The sequence below is a fragment of the Capsicum annuum genome, chromosome 1, assembly GCF_002878395.1.
Source record: "Capsicum annuum cultivar UCD-10X-F1 chromosome 1, UCD10Xv1.1, whole genome shotgun sequence".
NCBI classification, from domain to species: domain Eukaryota; kingdom Viridiplantae; phylum Streptophyta; class Magnoliopsida; order Solanales; family Solanaceae; genus Capsicum; species Capsicum annuum.
The window spans coordinates 95,192,062-95,208,380 of NC_061111.1; the positions used below are offsets into that span (position 1 = coordinate 95,192,062).

The following is a 16,319-nucleotide window of genomic DNA, read 5'->3' on the forward strand; positions in this document are numbered from 1 at the left end:
TGATTGCAGAAGCTAAAGAAAGTTAAGGGTAGTATATTCTATGGTAGTTTACTATTTATGTATATCGTTATACCTCGGGCTCTAGAGTAAAGTGGCTGTGGTTCAATTAGAGTTTATTAAGTGGTTCACAGACTTTGAATAATGGCTTAAGGCTAACAGAAAGATAATACAACAAGTAACCAAGTCGGGCTCTCAACTTCTATTAGTAGTGCCAGTATGTGTAGAAAAGCAGTAAGGGAAGATGATTCCCAACCAATTCTTATCTCAGTGTGAAGTTTTTCAGTCATCATGACATCTACTCATGCCTAACATGTTAACCCTATTATCACAGCTTATATTCATATGCTTTATAGAAAATTATATACGCTTCTAGTTCCCAGTATGTGGAGTTCCAGTTCACTCAGCAGTACAATTCGTGTTCCATGAAATCATGAACTCCAAACTCATATCATGCAGCTCATGACTCAGGTACTAATGTTTTATAGTATTTTCAATTCTAGTGCTCATGCTACACTCCTAATGATTAGTGAAATTCAGATTATGTCATGTATGTCCTCAGTTTAGCTCTCTTCAATGAATTCATGCTTTTCATACTCTATTCCTTAGGCCTCAGTTAAGTGTCAAAGTTATTCTTTCATGTTTCAGGTCCTCATGTTCTAACTTTCAGTGACCTCTCCCCATGTCATGAGTAGTTGAAATTCTATGTAAGTTTTCTTGGGATAGTGCATGAAAGTTTTTATCGATAGAGGTTTAAAGAATATGAGAGAGATGTTTTTGTGGTTGTTTGCCTACAATTTAATGTATGGTTATGAAGATAGGCTTAAATTTCATGTTGGTGTATAAGTGGAATGTATAGTGGAGTATAAGCTTTTATTCTAATTCAGTCTATATAGCCAGTAATCTAGTTTAGCAGTTAGACAGACAAGTTCCTAGGGCTTTCAATCTTTCCATTTAGTCATAAATTTAAAATTCTCATGATTATGGATATTCCAAGAGGTAATTCACTCGAATCCATGTAATTTGTGAATTTATCTCAGTTCGTGCATCATGTATCAGCTTTATATCTCGGATATTCAATCACGATTCAGTCCATAAGTTTCCTGTGCATCATCTCAATCTTTCCTTAGTATTTCAACCAAGTCAGTACCATTCAGGGGAAAAAGTATCCCAAGAGGGAGATGTATTGTAATACCCCAAGTATCCATGTCCTAAACCTTTTATTTTTCTTCACAAAATAGGATCCAGCTTGACGTAATGGTTACTCATCAGTTGACTCTCTTATTTCTATCTCAGACTTATGATCATTCTTAAGTCATTGCATGTATTCAAGAAATTAGTTCACTTCATGTATCACGTTTCATAATTAGTTATGCAATCATGTTCCAAGTCATACAAATTCAGATTATGATCTCAGTTACCTTCATATAGTACTCTCAGTCAACCAGTCTTATTTGAGGATGAATGTTCCCAAGAGGGAGATAATGTAACACCCTGTATTTTTGGGCTACTCTTAAAACCATTGTTCCTACATGTAAAAGTTATAATCCAAATGATTTCCATGTGAAAATTAGTTTCATGACCCTTATACTCGTTTTTGGTATTCTATTGAGGTGAAAAATGTTCATAAGAATCACTTAGAGCCAAGTTGAGCTAAGAACCTTAGATTCGTCCAAAGTTTGGAGTTTGATTCTCCAAGGGTCTACTTTAAATGTGTATAAATTTTTATATACATGAAATTTTGCAGATCCAAAACCACCAAATTGTAGATTATTGAATTAGATTTCCAACGATACTAATTTTTCCTTAATCTGATTTCCGAGAGAAAATTTATGGCATTTTTCATAAGAGGCAGTAAGCCGACGCGATTGGGATGCAACGCATCGGTCATCGACGCGATTAGCGATATGTCACGATGGAAACCATGTCACTAAATAGTTTTACACTCTATTTAAGTTTCTAAAGGGTCTAGGGAAACTTTGGTCACTTCCCCTCACCCAAATCCACCCATAACACTTAATTTAAGCCCCCAAAAGCATTAGATACATGATTTCTCATCTTTTTCTCTCCAAGAAAACCCTAGGCCCCTCAAGAACACCAAGAAATCATCAAAGTTTCTTCAATACAATCAATAAATTAAGGTTCCTAATCCAAGAAGTTCAAGAAAAAACTTTCAATAACATTCCCAAGACTTCTAAGTCAAACTTTCGACGTCAAATTCATGATTTCTTCAAGAATCCATCTAATTAAGGTAGGTGGGAGTTCATCCATGGGTCCTCTTTCACCCATGGAGCCCAAACCCCTTTTATTTCAATTAAAGAATGAATTTTTCAATCATTATGTTATTTTAAATGTTCAAGAAAGATTGAATTGCATGTTTTCATAGTGATTTTAATTAATTTCAGCCCATGTATGATTCCATTCAAGATTTTGATTTTCCCATGCTATGAATTTGAGTTTTCCATGCTTTATTGAAGTGAATTCCATTATAGATCCTAAATTCATGACTTTTAGCAATATTTCCATATTTTAAATTCATGCTTTCCATATATTTGATGAAATTCCCATATCATGTTCAATCAATTTCAAGATGAATTCTCAAGTTATGAATTTTTCCATGTAACTCTAATGTTCACCCATGTTTAATACATTTTTAGGTTCAAGCTATGATTTTTACATGTATGATTAAATGCCCATGTCCTATTTTAAGCAAATTTCACGTGAATTCCTAAATTCATGATTTTAGTTATGTAATCATGCTATGCTCCCATGTTTGAGATATTTCCATATTCAATTTCATGATCTCCATGTGTTTGATGGATTGTCCCATGTTAAAGTATTAATCCCCATATGTATGATGAAATGCCCAAGTGATGGGTTTCTATAAATAATGCTTACTTATTATGGTCTCAAATGCTCTCGTATGTTCTTATTATTATTGCTATCGAGTCTTAGGGGTTATGAATACCCAAAATTTAGCTGTTTATCTAGTCTCCGGTTGAAATAGAATTATTTCATAGTATCCTAAACAGTAGCATTAGGTCAGTCAATAGAATCATTGTGAGTTCAGTAATGCCTAGTACAGTCTAGTGATCAGTTTAGTGTCAATTCAGTTGGGAGTAGGATTCAGCACTGAGCGAACTCAGGGATGGAGGCATTCCTGCCAGTAGAGGGTTTGACCCTTAGTAGCAATCGTTGAGTTATAGAACTACGTAGCTAGTATAGGGCAAATTGTCTTCTTGTCAGACTAGAGTTGACATAAAAAAATATATATCATGAGTCTTCTTGCCAGATTAGGGTTGACCCAGGTAGTTTTAATAACCCATGGCACGGTGCTAACATCCTTCCAACTAGGGTTACAGGTTAGACCCCATATCAGTCTATAATCAGGGTATATCAGTTAGATGATAACTCTCACAGTCTCAGTTACAGTCTCAGTTCAGTATTCAGTTTAGAGTTCAGTTTTAGGTTTTCTTGACCATAGCATACAGTTATCAATTATTTAATTATCAATATTTCAGTTTACAGACTATTTCAGAATCATGTTATACGGTTGGTCTTGTATTCTCAGATATTACAGTTTCCATACATTCATGCTCGGTTATCTTATGTTGTTTATATAGTCCTCAACTCATATGCATAATACTCCGCAGTTTCAGTCCAGTTATTTAGACTAAGTACAGTTTAGTCTCACATGACCAGTATTCAGCTAGGAGTCATTTAGTTAATCAGATAAGTTTAGCATATGACTATGTTTGTTTTTGTATGTTTATACATTCGTGGTTAGTATGATTGTACAATTAAATTCTCGATTTATGTCAGTCTTGATAACATAGTTTAAGACTCTATATTCTTATAGTAGCCATGTTTTACCATATCCCAACTTCAGTTCTACTTATATCCTTAAAGTATACTTTTACAAAAACTAAGTGTAGAGATTCATCATCTTATCAGTGTATGTTTGTCACTCATGCTTTAGGGTATTTCAGTTTTTAGTTTATTCCAACCTATTGGTGAGTCTAGATATACTTAGCATGTATATTTTTAGATTACATATGAAATTAGTTTTACTTACTGCATTCACCCCTGCATACTCAGTACATTTTAGAAGTACTGATCCACATATATGTCTATGTGGCTACATTGTTTAATAATATAGGTACCATTTATAGCCCGCACACCATGATCAGAAAATTGCAGTTTCCAGCCAGCTGGTGATGAGTTCTCTTGCTTTGAGAACTCCAGACAATTTTAGTCCATGTACAGTTCATTTATTTTCATATGTATTGATTAGTGGTAGTTGGAGGCATGTCCCAGCTATCTATAGTTAGTATGGTAGAGACTTCATAGATGTCAGTCAGAGTTAATCATGTAAATTTTAGTTTCTTCTATTAGTTTTATCAGATTATAAACTTTATCACTAATGTATTTATTCAGATTATGCCATGATTATGTTTTTGCACGACAGAACTTGTTATTTATTTTATTATAATTTAGTTGCTTAATAGTATGCCAGTTCATAGGTTAGCTTGGGGTCACTTGTGGTTCCAAGCATCGTCTGAAGACTAGGGGGTAGTCTCGGGTCATTACAATGGACAACCTCACGGTTTCTAATTAGAATAAGGAGGGTGAATATCCCTGGATATTTGAGCTTTTGAGGCATCTTCAGCATTACCATGGAGTTTCACTCTTCTGTGAATGCTACTATTTTAATATCCTGTGTGTTTACTTTGTTTGTGACCACATCCTTCAAGTACTTAGCATACTTGGGCATTCCCTGAAAAACATCTGAACATGTCAAAGAACTTCTTAAATCACGCATCTTCCTTCACTTTTATATACCTCTATAGGAAGGGTAATGGTGGTATGCTCTTCTTCCCCACTTCACCAACTTTGGTTCTTGAGTACATAGACTTCCTCAAATTTTCTGCAACTTTGTACACAACCGGTTAGGGAACTATCTCCGCATCTACCTCCTTATTTACCTTTGGAGGTTCAGTGTTGAGCTCTTTACCACTTCTCAAAGTTGTTACCATTTCTTGTTTAGGATTTTCAGTAGTACTTGGTAAACCTCCTTGAGGCCTGGCATTTTGTTCCTGCTGCATCTGCCCAAACTACATCTCCAAGTTCCTTGTAGCAACTTGCTCTCTTTATATCTGTTGCCAATTATGCTTGATCAGCTAAAATTTTTTTCAACATATCCTCCATATTGCTAGTGGCCTGATTTCCTTGAACCTGCGGTTGCTGAATCAGCTGTTATTAGGCATTCCATAATTGATTTGGTGGATGAGTCTGCTACTTTGGATTGTAGGAATTTCCATAATCTTGCTTTGAACATTGCCTACGAACATCAGTGACTTGGAATTGGCAGCACATATTTCTACAGAATGGCTACTATTACCACAAACCATGCACCAAGTACTTGTCTGCTGAATTGTATTCATTGTAGCCACAGATTTTGTAACCCCCAACTTCATATTTCTAAATTGACTTGTTAACTAATTCTGTAAAGCAACAATCTGAGTGGATATATCAGTATACTGGTCTACCTCCAACACACCTGTAACCTTTTTTCTAGAACTTCTTGAGTCAGAATGCCACTTAGGATTTCCTTGTGCAATACGGTTCAACAAGGTATACAGCTCATCAAATGTCAATTCCAAATCTTGACCACTTGCATCTGAATTTTAAAAAAAAATCATGTTATGGTCAAGTGCCTCAACAATAGTGTGATCTAATACCTCATTAGACTATTGATGATGTAGGCAGTCCTAAAGAAGAGCTTTTAACCTCTCTCATGCATGATATAGGTTCTCATCTGTCTTTTGTTTGAAGCACACAATCTCACTGTACAGTCCTATAGTATTGCCAGATGGAAAGAATCAAATGAGGAATTTCCTGGATAAGTTATCCCAAGTTGTGATTGAACTTTTCGACTCAGCGTTCTACCACTTTTTTGCTTCCCCTAATAGTGAAAATGGGAATAGTATCAGCCTAACACAATTAGTTGACACACCCATAGGGATGAATGTGTCACTGATCATAAGGAAGTTCCATAAATGGACTTGTGGATTTTTATGTGAAATCCCCGTAAACTATCCACTGCTGGTCAAAAGTTGCACCATGTTCTGTTTCAGAACAAAGTTACCTCCAGCATCCAATTTCTGAAAAGGGGAGGTCAAATTCGTTAGAAGTGGGATTACCACTTCTCAAACTATCCTGCGGGCTCGTTGATCTTTATGCATGAGAGCAAGATTTTCTTTTTCCTCTTGAAATTATGAGATACGAGGGAGAAGGATTGTCTCTCTCCTTCGTTGATAGAAGCATTTCTCAAGTTTGGGGCTTGGTTAAACCAAACCCCTATCCCTTGCTAACTTACTAGTTTGTAAATCTATTTTCTTCAAATTCAATACCAATACCAAGTGTAAAGAACCAAAGAAATCTATAAAGTAAGACTAAAACAACAATCATTTCCATTTTACAAGTCCCCAGCAACGGCTCCAAAAACTTATTGTGACCAAGCGCATACACAAGTTTACTTAGTCTCACCAAATAATACAGTGGACTTAAATAAAGCCGAATATCGATCCCTCAGAGACTTGTGTAAAACAACTATCCAATTCTAGTTTAACGATTGAGATTAATTAGTGCAATCATAACCAAAAGAGTTTTAAAGTTTATAAACTAAAAGTAAACTAAAATAATGCGGGAAAGTAAGGACTGTGGACAATCAATGGATGAAAACTCGGGGTTAAAGAACTATGAACAATCCTACTACGCTATTAAACTTCCTTAATTAGATTACTTATCTTGCTTGTTGATTCGTAGGGTTTATCGATGATTATGGTCTCCCAACCTTTAATTGTCTACAGTGGGGATGCAAGAATCTAATTAGATGCATGAAGCTATCATCCTACATGTGAAGCAATGATGGCTTCTAGGTATATCCCTATCCTAGTCGCTAATTCAAATTCCTTATTTTATAAAGGAATAAGAACCTTGCTCTATCTATCCCCACGTTCTATCTTCCTATTCCCCTTCCCGAGATCACAATCGACAATATATGTATTCTAAGGTTAGATACTCATTAAAATAGTTAAATAAAGATAAGAAAACAATCAAATATGATAATCAATCCATACAAACTTAATTTAAAGTGAAAGTAAATATGTTCTTGGCCTTAACCTCGGAAAAGAGCGTTTAGCCGCTAATCGACATAACTGTAATCAATCTAGTTGAATACATGATATAATCCATTAAAAATATAAATTAAAGAGAAATAAAACATATAATAAGTGTTGATCATCCCCTCTCCAAATCCAACGGCATCCAAAAGTGATTAGAATAAAGTGCATGTGTTGTATTTGTAGTAGGAGAAGTTGGCCGTGTGTGGACTAAGGGGTGCGGCATGTTGGTTAGCTCATGGGAGAGAGTGGTGCATAAAGTGGGTTTCTTAAAAGGAGACACGTGTTCTTAAAACTGCTTATTTTATGAGAGAAAGGTCTGCGTCTTCTCTCTATCGCGTTGCATCATTGGAAAGTCCAATTTGCCTCCTTAATTGTCCTTTGCATTTTTCATTCAAAACCAATGCTTGTGGTATCGTTTAAGCTTTATTTCCGGATATTTAAATGTCCATATATCATCATAATCAGCTCACAAATAATCCTAAATCATCATACACCCTGTATTAGATCTCAAAACAACATAATATCAAGAACGGTGAACTAGAAACTCGAGCTAAGACTAGGCTTGCTCACGTTGGTCTTTAATTTATTGTTTTGGCTCTTGGATTGATACAAATGAACTTTGTACATTATAAAAAAGTTATACCAAACATAGTTACACAATCAAACCATTAGGACCTTATTACAAACATTAGAATCCATTGAGATAGACTAGACAAACACCTAGCTCAAGCTAGTAAAACTAGTTTTCTCGTCTAGACTCTAAATGATCAATTTGAATCCAAACTTGTTTGAAAAAATATTTAAACATTGTAATCACATACTTAAACACTTAGATTCTTATTTATATCATTATTTACTCATTAATCACATAATTTGTCCTCAAAACAAGGCTAAATGAACTAGGATAACTACACTAAGGCGTATAAAACCACCTCAGATTAGTCGTACCCCAGACTCCATTATTAAAAGTCCAATTAGTAAATTCCATTATACCCTAAGAGGTTATCAAAACCATCCTTAATTATTTAGCCATTTATGCAATGCATTAGTTTTAAAGAGAATAGCCAAACGAGATGATAATTCATATTCCAAATCTAATTATGCAAGTGGGTCGAGGTTATCATCAATTTTCATACCAAAACCAATTATTTGGGAATACTTAATTCCCCTAAATACATTCACCATTCCCATGAACCCCAATGAGTGTACAAACCAACAATTCATGCTTAGTAAATCAATAAAAACCATGGAAAAACAAACAATTTATATCCAAAACCCTCAACTCGTAGTTCAAAACCCAACATCAAAATCATGAATAATAAACCAATTTTCATGCCATTAATAATATACAAGTATAGGAAAAGAGGTACATGCCTTAGACACACAATGATTTGTGAGCAATTTTGGAACTTGGAACCCAAAAAATGTACGTACAATGAAACCCTTACCTCTCTTGGGGTTTATAATTTTGGGAGTGGAATAATAGCCTTGGTATCATGAAAATTGATGGAAATAGGTTAATATAGTGTTTAAATGTTGTTCATAGGTGAAAAGACCCTTATACCCCTCATCCAAAGAAATTACAAAAAAGTTGCACAAATGTTACATAGGTCCATGGCACAGAACTTATCACAGAGCTAACATCTGTTTTATGGACCCTAATGCAAAAAATATCCTCCGTGTTACAGACTCTAACATGGATTCTATCCTCCGAGATGGGGATATTGCAGAGGCTTATTGCCTCCGGTGTCCAAAACCACCCCGAACCTTATTTGAAAATTCTGAAACTCTTTTGGGACACACCTTTAACATACCTAAGTATGATTTGAGTCAAAATCGACGTTAAAAACTAGGAAGGGAAAAAAATTAAAATACTTGAGATTTTTAAAGGTGTTACATTATCCCCCTCTCCCCCAAGGATCATTCATCCCCAAATGAAGAGCTAGGACACTCTTCGCAATAGAATAGCAATATTACACCAAAATCATATGATCAACCCAAATCATAATAAGAAAGAAGAAATCCATACCTTAAGCTCCTTCACTTGATAAATGGAAAAAGAATTTATTTTTAATATATTCCTCCGCTTCCCAAGTGGCTTCTTCCACCTTATGGTTCCTCCAAAGGACCTAAATTGAAGCTACATCTTTAGTCCTCAACCAACAAACTTGTATATCCAAAATCTCCATTGGAACTTTCTCATATAATAGGGAATCCGAAATACCAACACTCTCAATAGGCACCACCAAGGAAGGATTACCCATGCACTTCTCCATAATAGACACATGAAACATAGGGTGAATAGAACCTAAACTTATAGGCAATTATAGCTCTTAGACAACATTTCCCACTCTCTTCAAAAATCAAATAGAGGCGAACGTAGCGGGACTAAGCTTCCCCTTCTTTCCAAATTGCATCACTCCCTTCATGGGAGACACTTTCAAGAACACCGAATCACCCATACCAAACTCCAACTCTCTTTGCCTCACATCCATATAAGACTTTTGACAACTTTGGGAAGTCTTAAGCCTATTACAAATTACCTTCGCCATCTACATAGCTTGATGAACTAAATCAGGAATGAACAAGCTTGCCTCACCAACTTTAAACTACCCAATAGGAGATCTACACCTTCTACCATACAATGCCTCAAATGGAACCATACCATTGCTGGAGGGATATATATTAATCTACGCAAAGCCTACTAGAGATAAATGGTCAACCCAACTACCACCATAATCAGTTACATAAGCCTGAAGCAGATCTTCTAAATTCTAGATGGTCCTTTCCTCTTGTCTTTCCTTTTGTGAGTGGAAAAAGATGCTAGGTTTATCTTAGTTTACAAACCTCTCTGGAAAGACCACCAAAAATATGATGAGAACTGAGTACCACAATCTGATATGATGGAAACTGGGGCACCATGAAACTTCACGATTTCCTGAATAAATAACCTTGCATAGTCCTCAAAAGAATAATCAGTACTTACCAGCAAGAAGTAAGAAGACTTGGTCATCCTATCCATAATGAACAAAATAGAATCAAACTAGTTTTGAGACCACAGAAGGATGGTAAAAGAATCCATATTAATTGCTTCCCACTTCCATACAGGCAACTAAATTTCTTGAGACAACCCACCGGGCATCAAGTGCTCCATCTTCACTTATTAACACACCATGCATTTTTTCATAAAGTTAGCCACATCTCTCTTCATTTTATTCCACTAATAAATCTCCTTAAGGTCATGATACATCTTCATTAAACAAGGATGAATCAAATAACGCAAATCATGAGTTTTGGCTAAAATCCTACTTCACAGCCCATCTACATTAGGAACACATAACCTCCCTCGGTACCTCATAATACCGTCATTACCAATCTTAAAATTCATCACCTTCTGCTTGTCATATCACCCATGACTTGCATCAAGATGGGATCTAACACCTACTTTTCCTTCACCTCAGTGCCAAGAGATGACTTCGCCACCTCTTGTACAAACACACCACCATCCTCAGAATCTAAGAGACAAATCCTAAGATTAGCAAACAAATGAATATCCTTAACCAAGTCTCATTTCTCATCATCCATATGGGATAAACTCCCCATAGATAACTTGCTAAGAGCATCAGCAACCACGTTAAACTTACTTGGGTGATAGTGGAGATAGTCCTTGAGAAACTCAAACTATCTTCTTTGCCTGAGATTCAAATTCTTCTGAACACCAAATCATGAGTAGGATAATTCCTTTCATGAACTTTCAACTGCATAGAAGCATATGCTACCACCTTTCCATGCTGCATTAACACATAACCAAGTCCCATATGAGATGCATCATAATAAACCATGAAGCCATAAGTAACCTCAGGCAGGGTCAAAACCAAAGCAGAGGTCAATTTATCTTTTAGCTTCTCAAAACTCCCCTCGCAAGCATTAGACCATAGAAACTTTACCTTTTTTGAGTCTACCTAGTCAAAGGTGCAGAAATCAATGAGAAGATCTCTACAAACCTCCTATAATAACTCACTAAACCCAAGAAGCTCTGAATATTGATTAGATTCGTGGGTCTAGGCCATTTTTTAATCACCACAGCTTTTAGTGGATCCACAATTATCCCTTCACTAGAAATAACATGACACAAAAAAGTAACAACATTCAACCAAAATTCACACTTCAAAATCTTAGCATACAAATGTTGATCTCTTAGGGTCTGCAACACAATATTGAGGTAGTTTATATAATCCACCTCACTCCTTGAACATACCAAAATATCATCTATAAACACAATTGTGAACTAGTCCAGAAAATAATGGAATACCCAGTTCATGAGATACATAAATATTGTCAGGGAATTGGTCAGCCCAAAAGGCATGAGCAAGAACTCAAAATGTCAATACTGAGAATCGAAAGTAGTCTTAAGGATATTTTCCTCCCTTATCTTTAGCTAATGATAACTCGATCAAAGATCAATTTTAGATAAATTCTTAACACCCTAAAGTTGGTCAAACAAGTCATCAATCCTTGGAATATGGCACTTATTTTTCACCATTGCATTATTTAAAAGGTAATAATAAATAGACATCTAAAGAGAACCATCCTTCTTATGCCTGAAAAGAATGGGAGCACACCACAAAGATGCACTAGGGTGGATAAAACCCTTATTAAGAAGATCCTTCAACTATTTCTTAAGTTCTTTCAACATAGTCGGAGCCATTCTATAAGGAGGGATAGAGATAGGATAAGTGTCCAGAAGAAGATCGATCCCAAACTTAATTTCCCTATTGGGAGGGACACCTAGAAGAACATCAGGGAAAACCTTTGGAAATTCACTAACCACAAGAACAAATTATGATAAATGACCCTTCAAGTTAGAATCTTTAAGGAGAACCAAATGATAAAGACACCCCTTGGAAATCAATTTTTGAGCTCTATGATATGATATGAGCCTCCCCATGGCACGAAATAACTCCCTTCCTACTCAATAACCAGCTCATTTGGTAATTTAAAAATGACATTATAGGTTCGATAGTCTAAAGAGGCATCACACAAATACAACAAATCTATCCCAGGATGACAATAAAATCTAAAATGTCTAATTCAATCAAATCCACTAAAGTTTCCCTACAACCAATAGATACCACACAAACCCTATAGACCCTTCTAGCAACCACCGAGTCACCCAACAGGGTAGAAATAGAAAAAGTGTCTGAAATACACTAAGGATCAAAACCAAAATGTATAGCCAGAATTAGAGACACATATGAAAGGGAAGACCGCAAATCAAGTTAATAGTACACATCATGAGATAAGAGTTCTAACATACCAATAACTACATCAAAAGATTCCTTAGACTCCTAGTGGGTGGTAAGAGCGTATAGGTAATTTTGATCAGTGTCGGTAATAGATGTGACACCCCTTAGTGCAAGATCTAATAATGTGACAATCAAAATCCTATTTTCCCTAATGCAAACCCTTGTGGGACACTTGCTCCGCATCTGACCCCACTAACCATAATTAAAACATTGATTTCTCTCTTTATCGCAATAACCATAGTGCAACAGAGCATAAAATTGACAGGGAGGATAGGGTAGGCTGACCGAGCTCTACTAGTGCAAAAATGATGTTCACTAGAAGACTAAGAATAAGGATCAGTATCAGCCACATAGGAACTCCCCCGATTCCTCTTCTTAGCCCATTGTTTTTCCCACCTACCATAATTTTGCTGACCCCTCCTCTACTCTAAATAGCAAAACTTCTTGGTATGCCTGCCTTTCTAAAACACCTCAAATTTAGTCCTTTGAAAATTTCTTGAGCTTTAAGCTCACTACCCAAGTTACGATTGGACCCTATGAGTTGTAGGGCATCTTGACGAGTTGTTAGGATAAGTGATTACCAAACTAGTAAGTTTGTGGCTAGATTCTGCTCTGAGTACGACTGGATCACTAAGTGTCATAAGGATATGTTATGTTTCATTAGGTGTAATCGTAGGGTGTCCAGTTTATACCCTAAATGGGTTTTATTTTCATTATGACATGGACCTACCAGTGGTAAGGTCATATTATGAGTCATATGAATGAGTATTAAGGACAGCAGTGTAGGGTGCTTTGGTGGTTCTGCCCTTGTATAATACCCCAAATCTGATACCCAGAATGCTACAAGGTGCTCATGACCCCGTAGGACCACAAGCTAACCCATGACTGATATCTGTACCTAATCATTGCATAATATACTGTATAAATGTGAAAATAAATGTTGTAAGGCCATAAGGTCCAAACCTATAACATAACTGATAAAGCATAACATATGGCTGGGGTATGAAATACCCAAAACAACTGAAATAAATTATATGAACATAATATTGTCTGAAAAGCCTCTAACTGATTGAACTGTCTGAATAAGGAGTTGATGGGACATGTCCCCAACTAACCCCAACTAACAAATTAATTAATGAGATAACAAAGTAATGGTCATGTCCTCGAATGATGAGGACTCACAGTAAACTCTGATTACGGAGACTGGAATGCTATTGATGCTCTAGAGCTCTTACTTCTGAACCTATGGTATAAAATACCATAGCATAAATACGTTAGTACATTAGAATATATGGTATGCATATAAGGTAGGCTGAATGCAAAGGGTAACATGCATGAACTATACTAACGGATTGAATAACATGAACGTGAGAATGCATGCATGAATACATAATAACCGTAACTGAGTTCGTGATAACATGATTACTGAGTCTGAGTACTAATAACATAAGATACTGATATAAGTCTAACTAAAATAACTGATACTGATCGACTATATCTAATAGTCTAGGTTCTGGTGGAACTAGCTGAGTTCCGTACTATTCTAAGTTGACTATATCTGACAGTCCTGAATTCTATAGAATTATTTGAGTTCTATTACTGAGACTAAATGACTGTATCTGACAGTCCTGATTCTATAACTGAAACTATGGGAAGTAGTCATCTAATAATATGCCTCTAATATACCATTATGGCTGAGTTGGGGTCCAATCTATAACCCCAATTGGAAGGGTGTCAATACCGTGCCACTGGTAAGGACAATCTATGAGTAATCCTCACAAAATAGGTGACTTTAGTGAGAATGGTGGGAACCCTCATATAATAGGTTAAGCCACCTCATTTACCCTCATATAATAGGCTATGATGTCTCAACCTATGCTGTCTACGTAGTTCTAGAATGCAAAAATTGCTTCTAAGAATCACACCCTTATATAACAGGTGGGTTCCCATCCTTGGGTTTGCTCGGTGTTAATTTCTACTCCCATATGGATAGACAGTGAACATGATTAACTGAACTGACTGGACTGAGTTAACTGAGTTTCGTTGACTGACAGAATACTACTGAGATTACTGAATTTCTGAGGTTTCTGAGATTATTGAGTTTACTGAGTTTTCCTGAGTCATATGATAGACTAAATCTCTATGAACATAGCTCAACTAAGAGTATCTTGAAAACATGATACTGGCTCTAGGCACACAGCTAATTATCGGGTACAAGTACCCCTAGGACTCGATAGCATAAAACTGACAAAGCATGAATTTCTTGAATACATGACCAACATCACAATTTATAATACAATAAGATGGAAAATTCATGAAGTACAAGTTCTAAAGCACCACAACGGCCACACATATATTCGTAACTCGTTGACTAAAACATTTTATCAAACACTTGGCATGCATAAACTTGTACCTAAATAGGGATTTCATATTATCGTACTTGTATGACACTTTTCCTTCCCATAGGCATTTAATCAAATACATGGAAAGCATGCTTTGGTTATACAATCGTCAACACATCTAATAATCATAAATACATTAATCAACTTGTAAATTAAAGGGTATTTATCATGATTATTATGCAAATAACCACATTCTATGGTTAATCATTGGAATATGTAATTTAAAACGTAAATCAAAACCCCATAACATCATGAACATGAATTTCAATTCAATCTAAAACATGAACATTCATAAATAAATAAATATTAAACTTTGAAAAGAGATTCTTGAGCTTCATGGGTGAAGGGGACCTCTGAATCAACACATGACTTACCTTGGTGGATGATTTCTTGAAAATTGATCGAGGAAAACTTAAATGCTTGAGTTGAAATTAAACACCTAGGGTTTCTTTTTCTTGGAGATTGATATTTGAGAGAAACCCTAATTTAATGTTATGAATGAATAATGAACTTATAAGCCTTGATCTGATATTATTAGAGGTTAAAACGGGTGGAAAAAGACACAAATACCCTTTAAAAATGACTTAAAATTCATTGAATGGGACCTGCGATGGCTCATGTGAAGGTTCGTTGCTGGCTTGATGGTCCGTCGTTTTGACCATCGTACATGGACCAAAAAAAGACTCATTGCCTTATAGTGATGGCTTGGACGACGGGCCAATGCAAGTTCGATGGTCTGACAACCTGTTTGTCGCACCTTATCTAAAAGGTTGACTCACTGCCTTGGATGCAACGGTCTAGGCGACGATCGGTCGCTAGAGCGATGGTCCATCGCTAGATCGATGGTCCGTCAACCTGGCCGTCTCACCTGGGTGATTTTGACAGCTCTGAGTAAAACATCCATAACTTTTTACTCTGATATCAGATTTCGACAAAATTGGTATCGTTGGAAACCTAATTCAATTTAACACATGATAAAAACTCAAAATCTTAAAAATTACACATGTACAAAAATGGATTCATATTTCAAAGTAAGTTTCTAACATTCTTAGGATGATTTCAAGCTAGGTAGAAGTATGGGGTATTATAATATCACCCCCTTGAGAATATTCGTCCTTGAATGAGACTGGGTGAGAGGAGAGAATATAAACTGATGTACGTACTGAACATAAAATATTGAAACATTATCTCATGGCTGACATGATTAATAACTGAATATATCATACTGATCATGCATATCTGATGCATGTATAACTAATTTATGAATGCATGACTGAGTGTTCTGATGAATGAAGGTTCTTACAATGAGAATGCATATATAATGCATGATTATATGACTAAACTGGTGCACGAATGCATGACTGAATATGCAATGGTATTTAATAACAAGTTTATGATAGAATTCTGAACATGAAATGGATACCAAG

General features: G+C 35.9%; 1 non-coding gene across 1 annotated transcript; it reads left to right on the top strand.

The window, feature by feature from the left end:
- Nucleotides 1-5,748: 5,748 nt before the first annotated feature.
- Nucleotides 5,749-5,855, top strand: LOC124892264. Its single transcript, XR_007050157.1, has one exon. It is a non-coding gene; the product is annotated as a small nucleolar RNA R71 (small nucleolar RNA).
- Nucleotides 5,856-16,319: the final 10,464 nt, after the last annotated feature.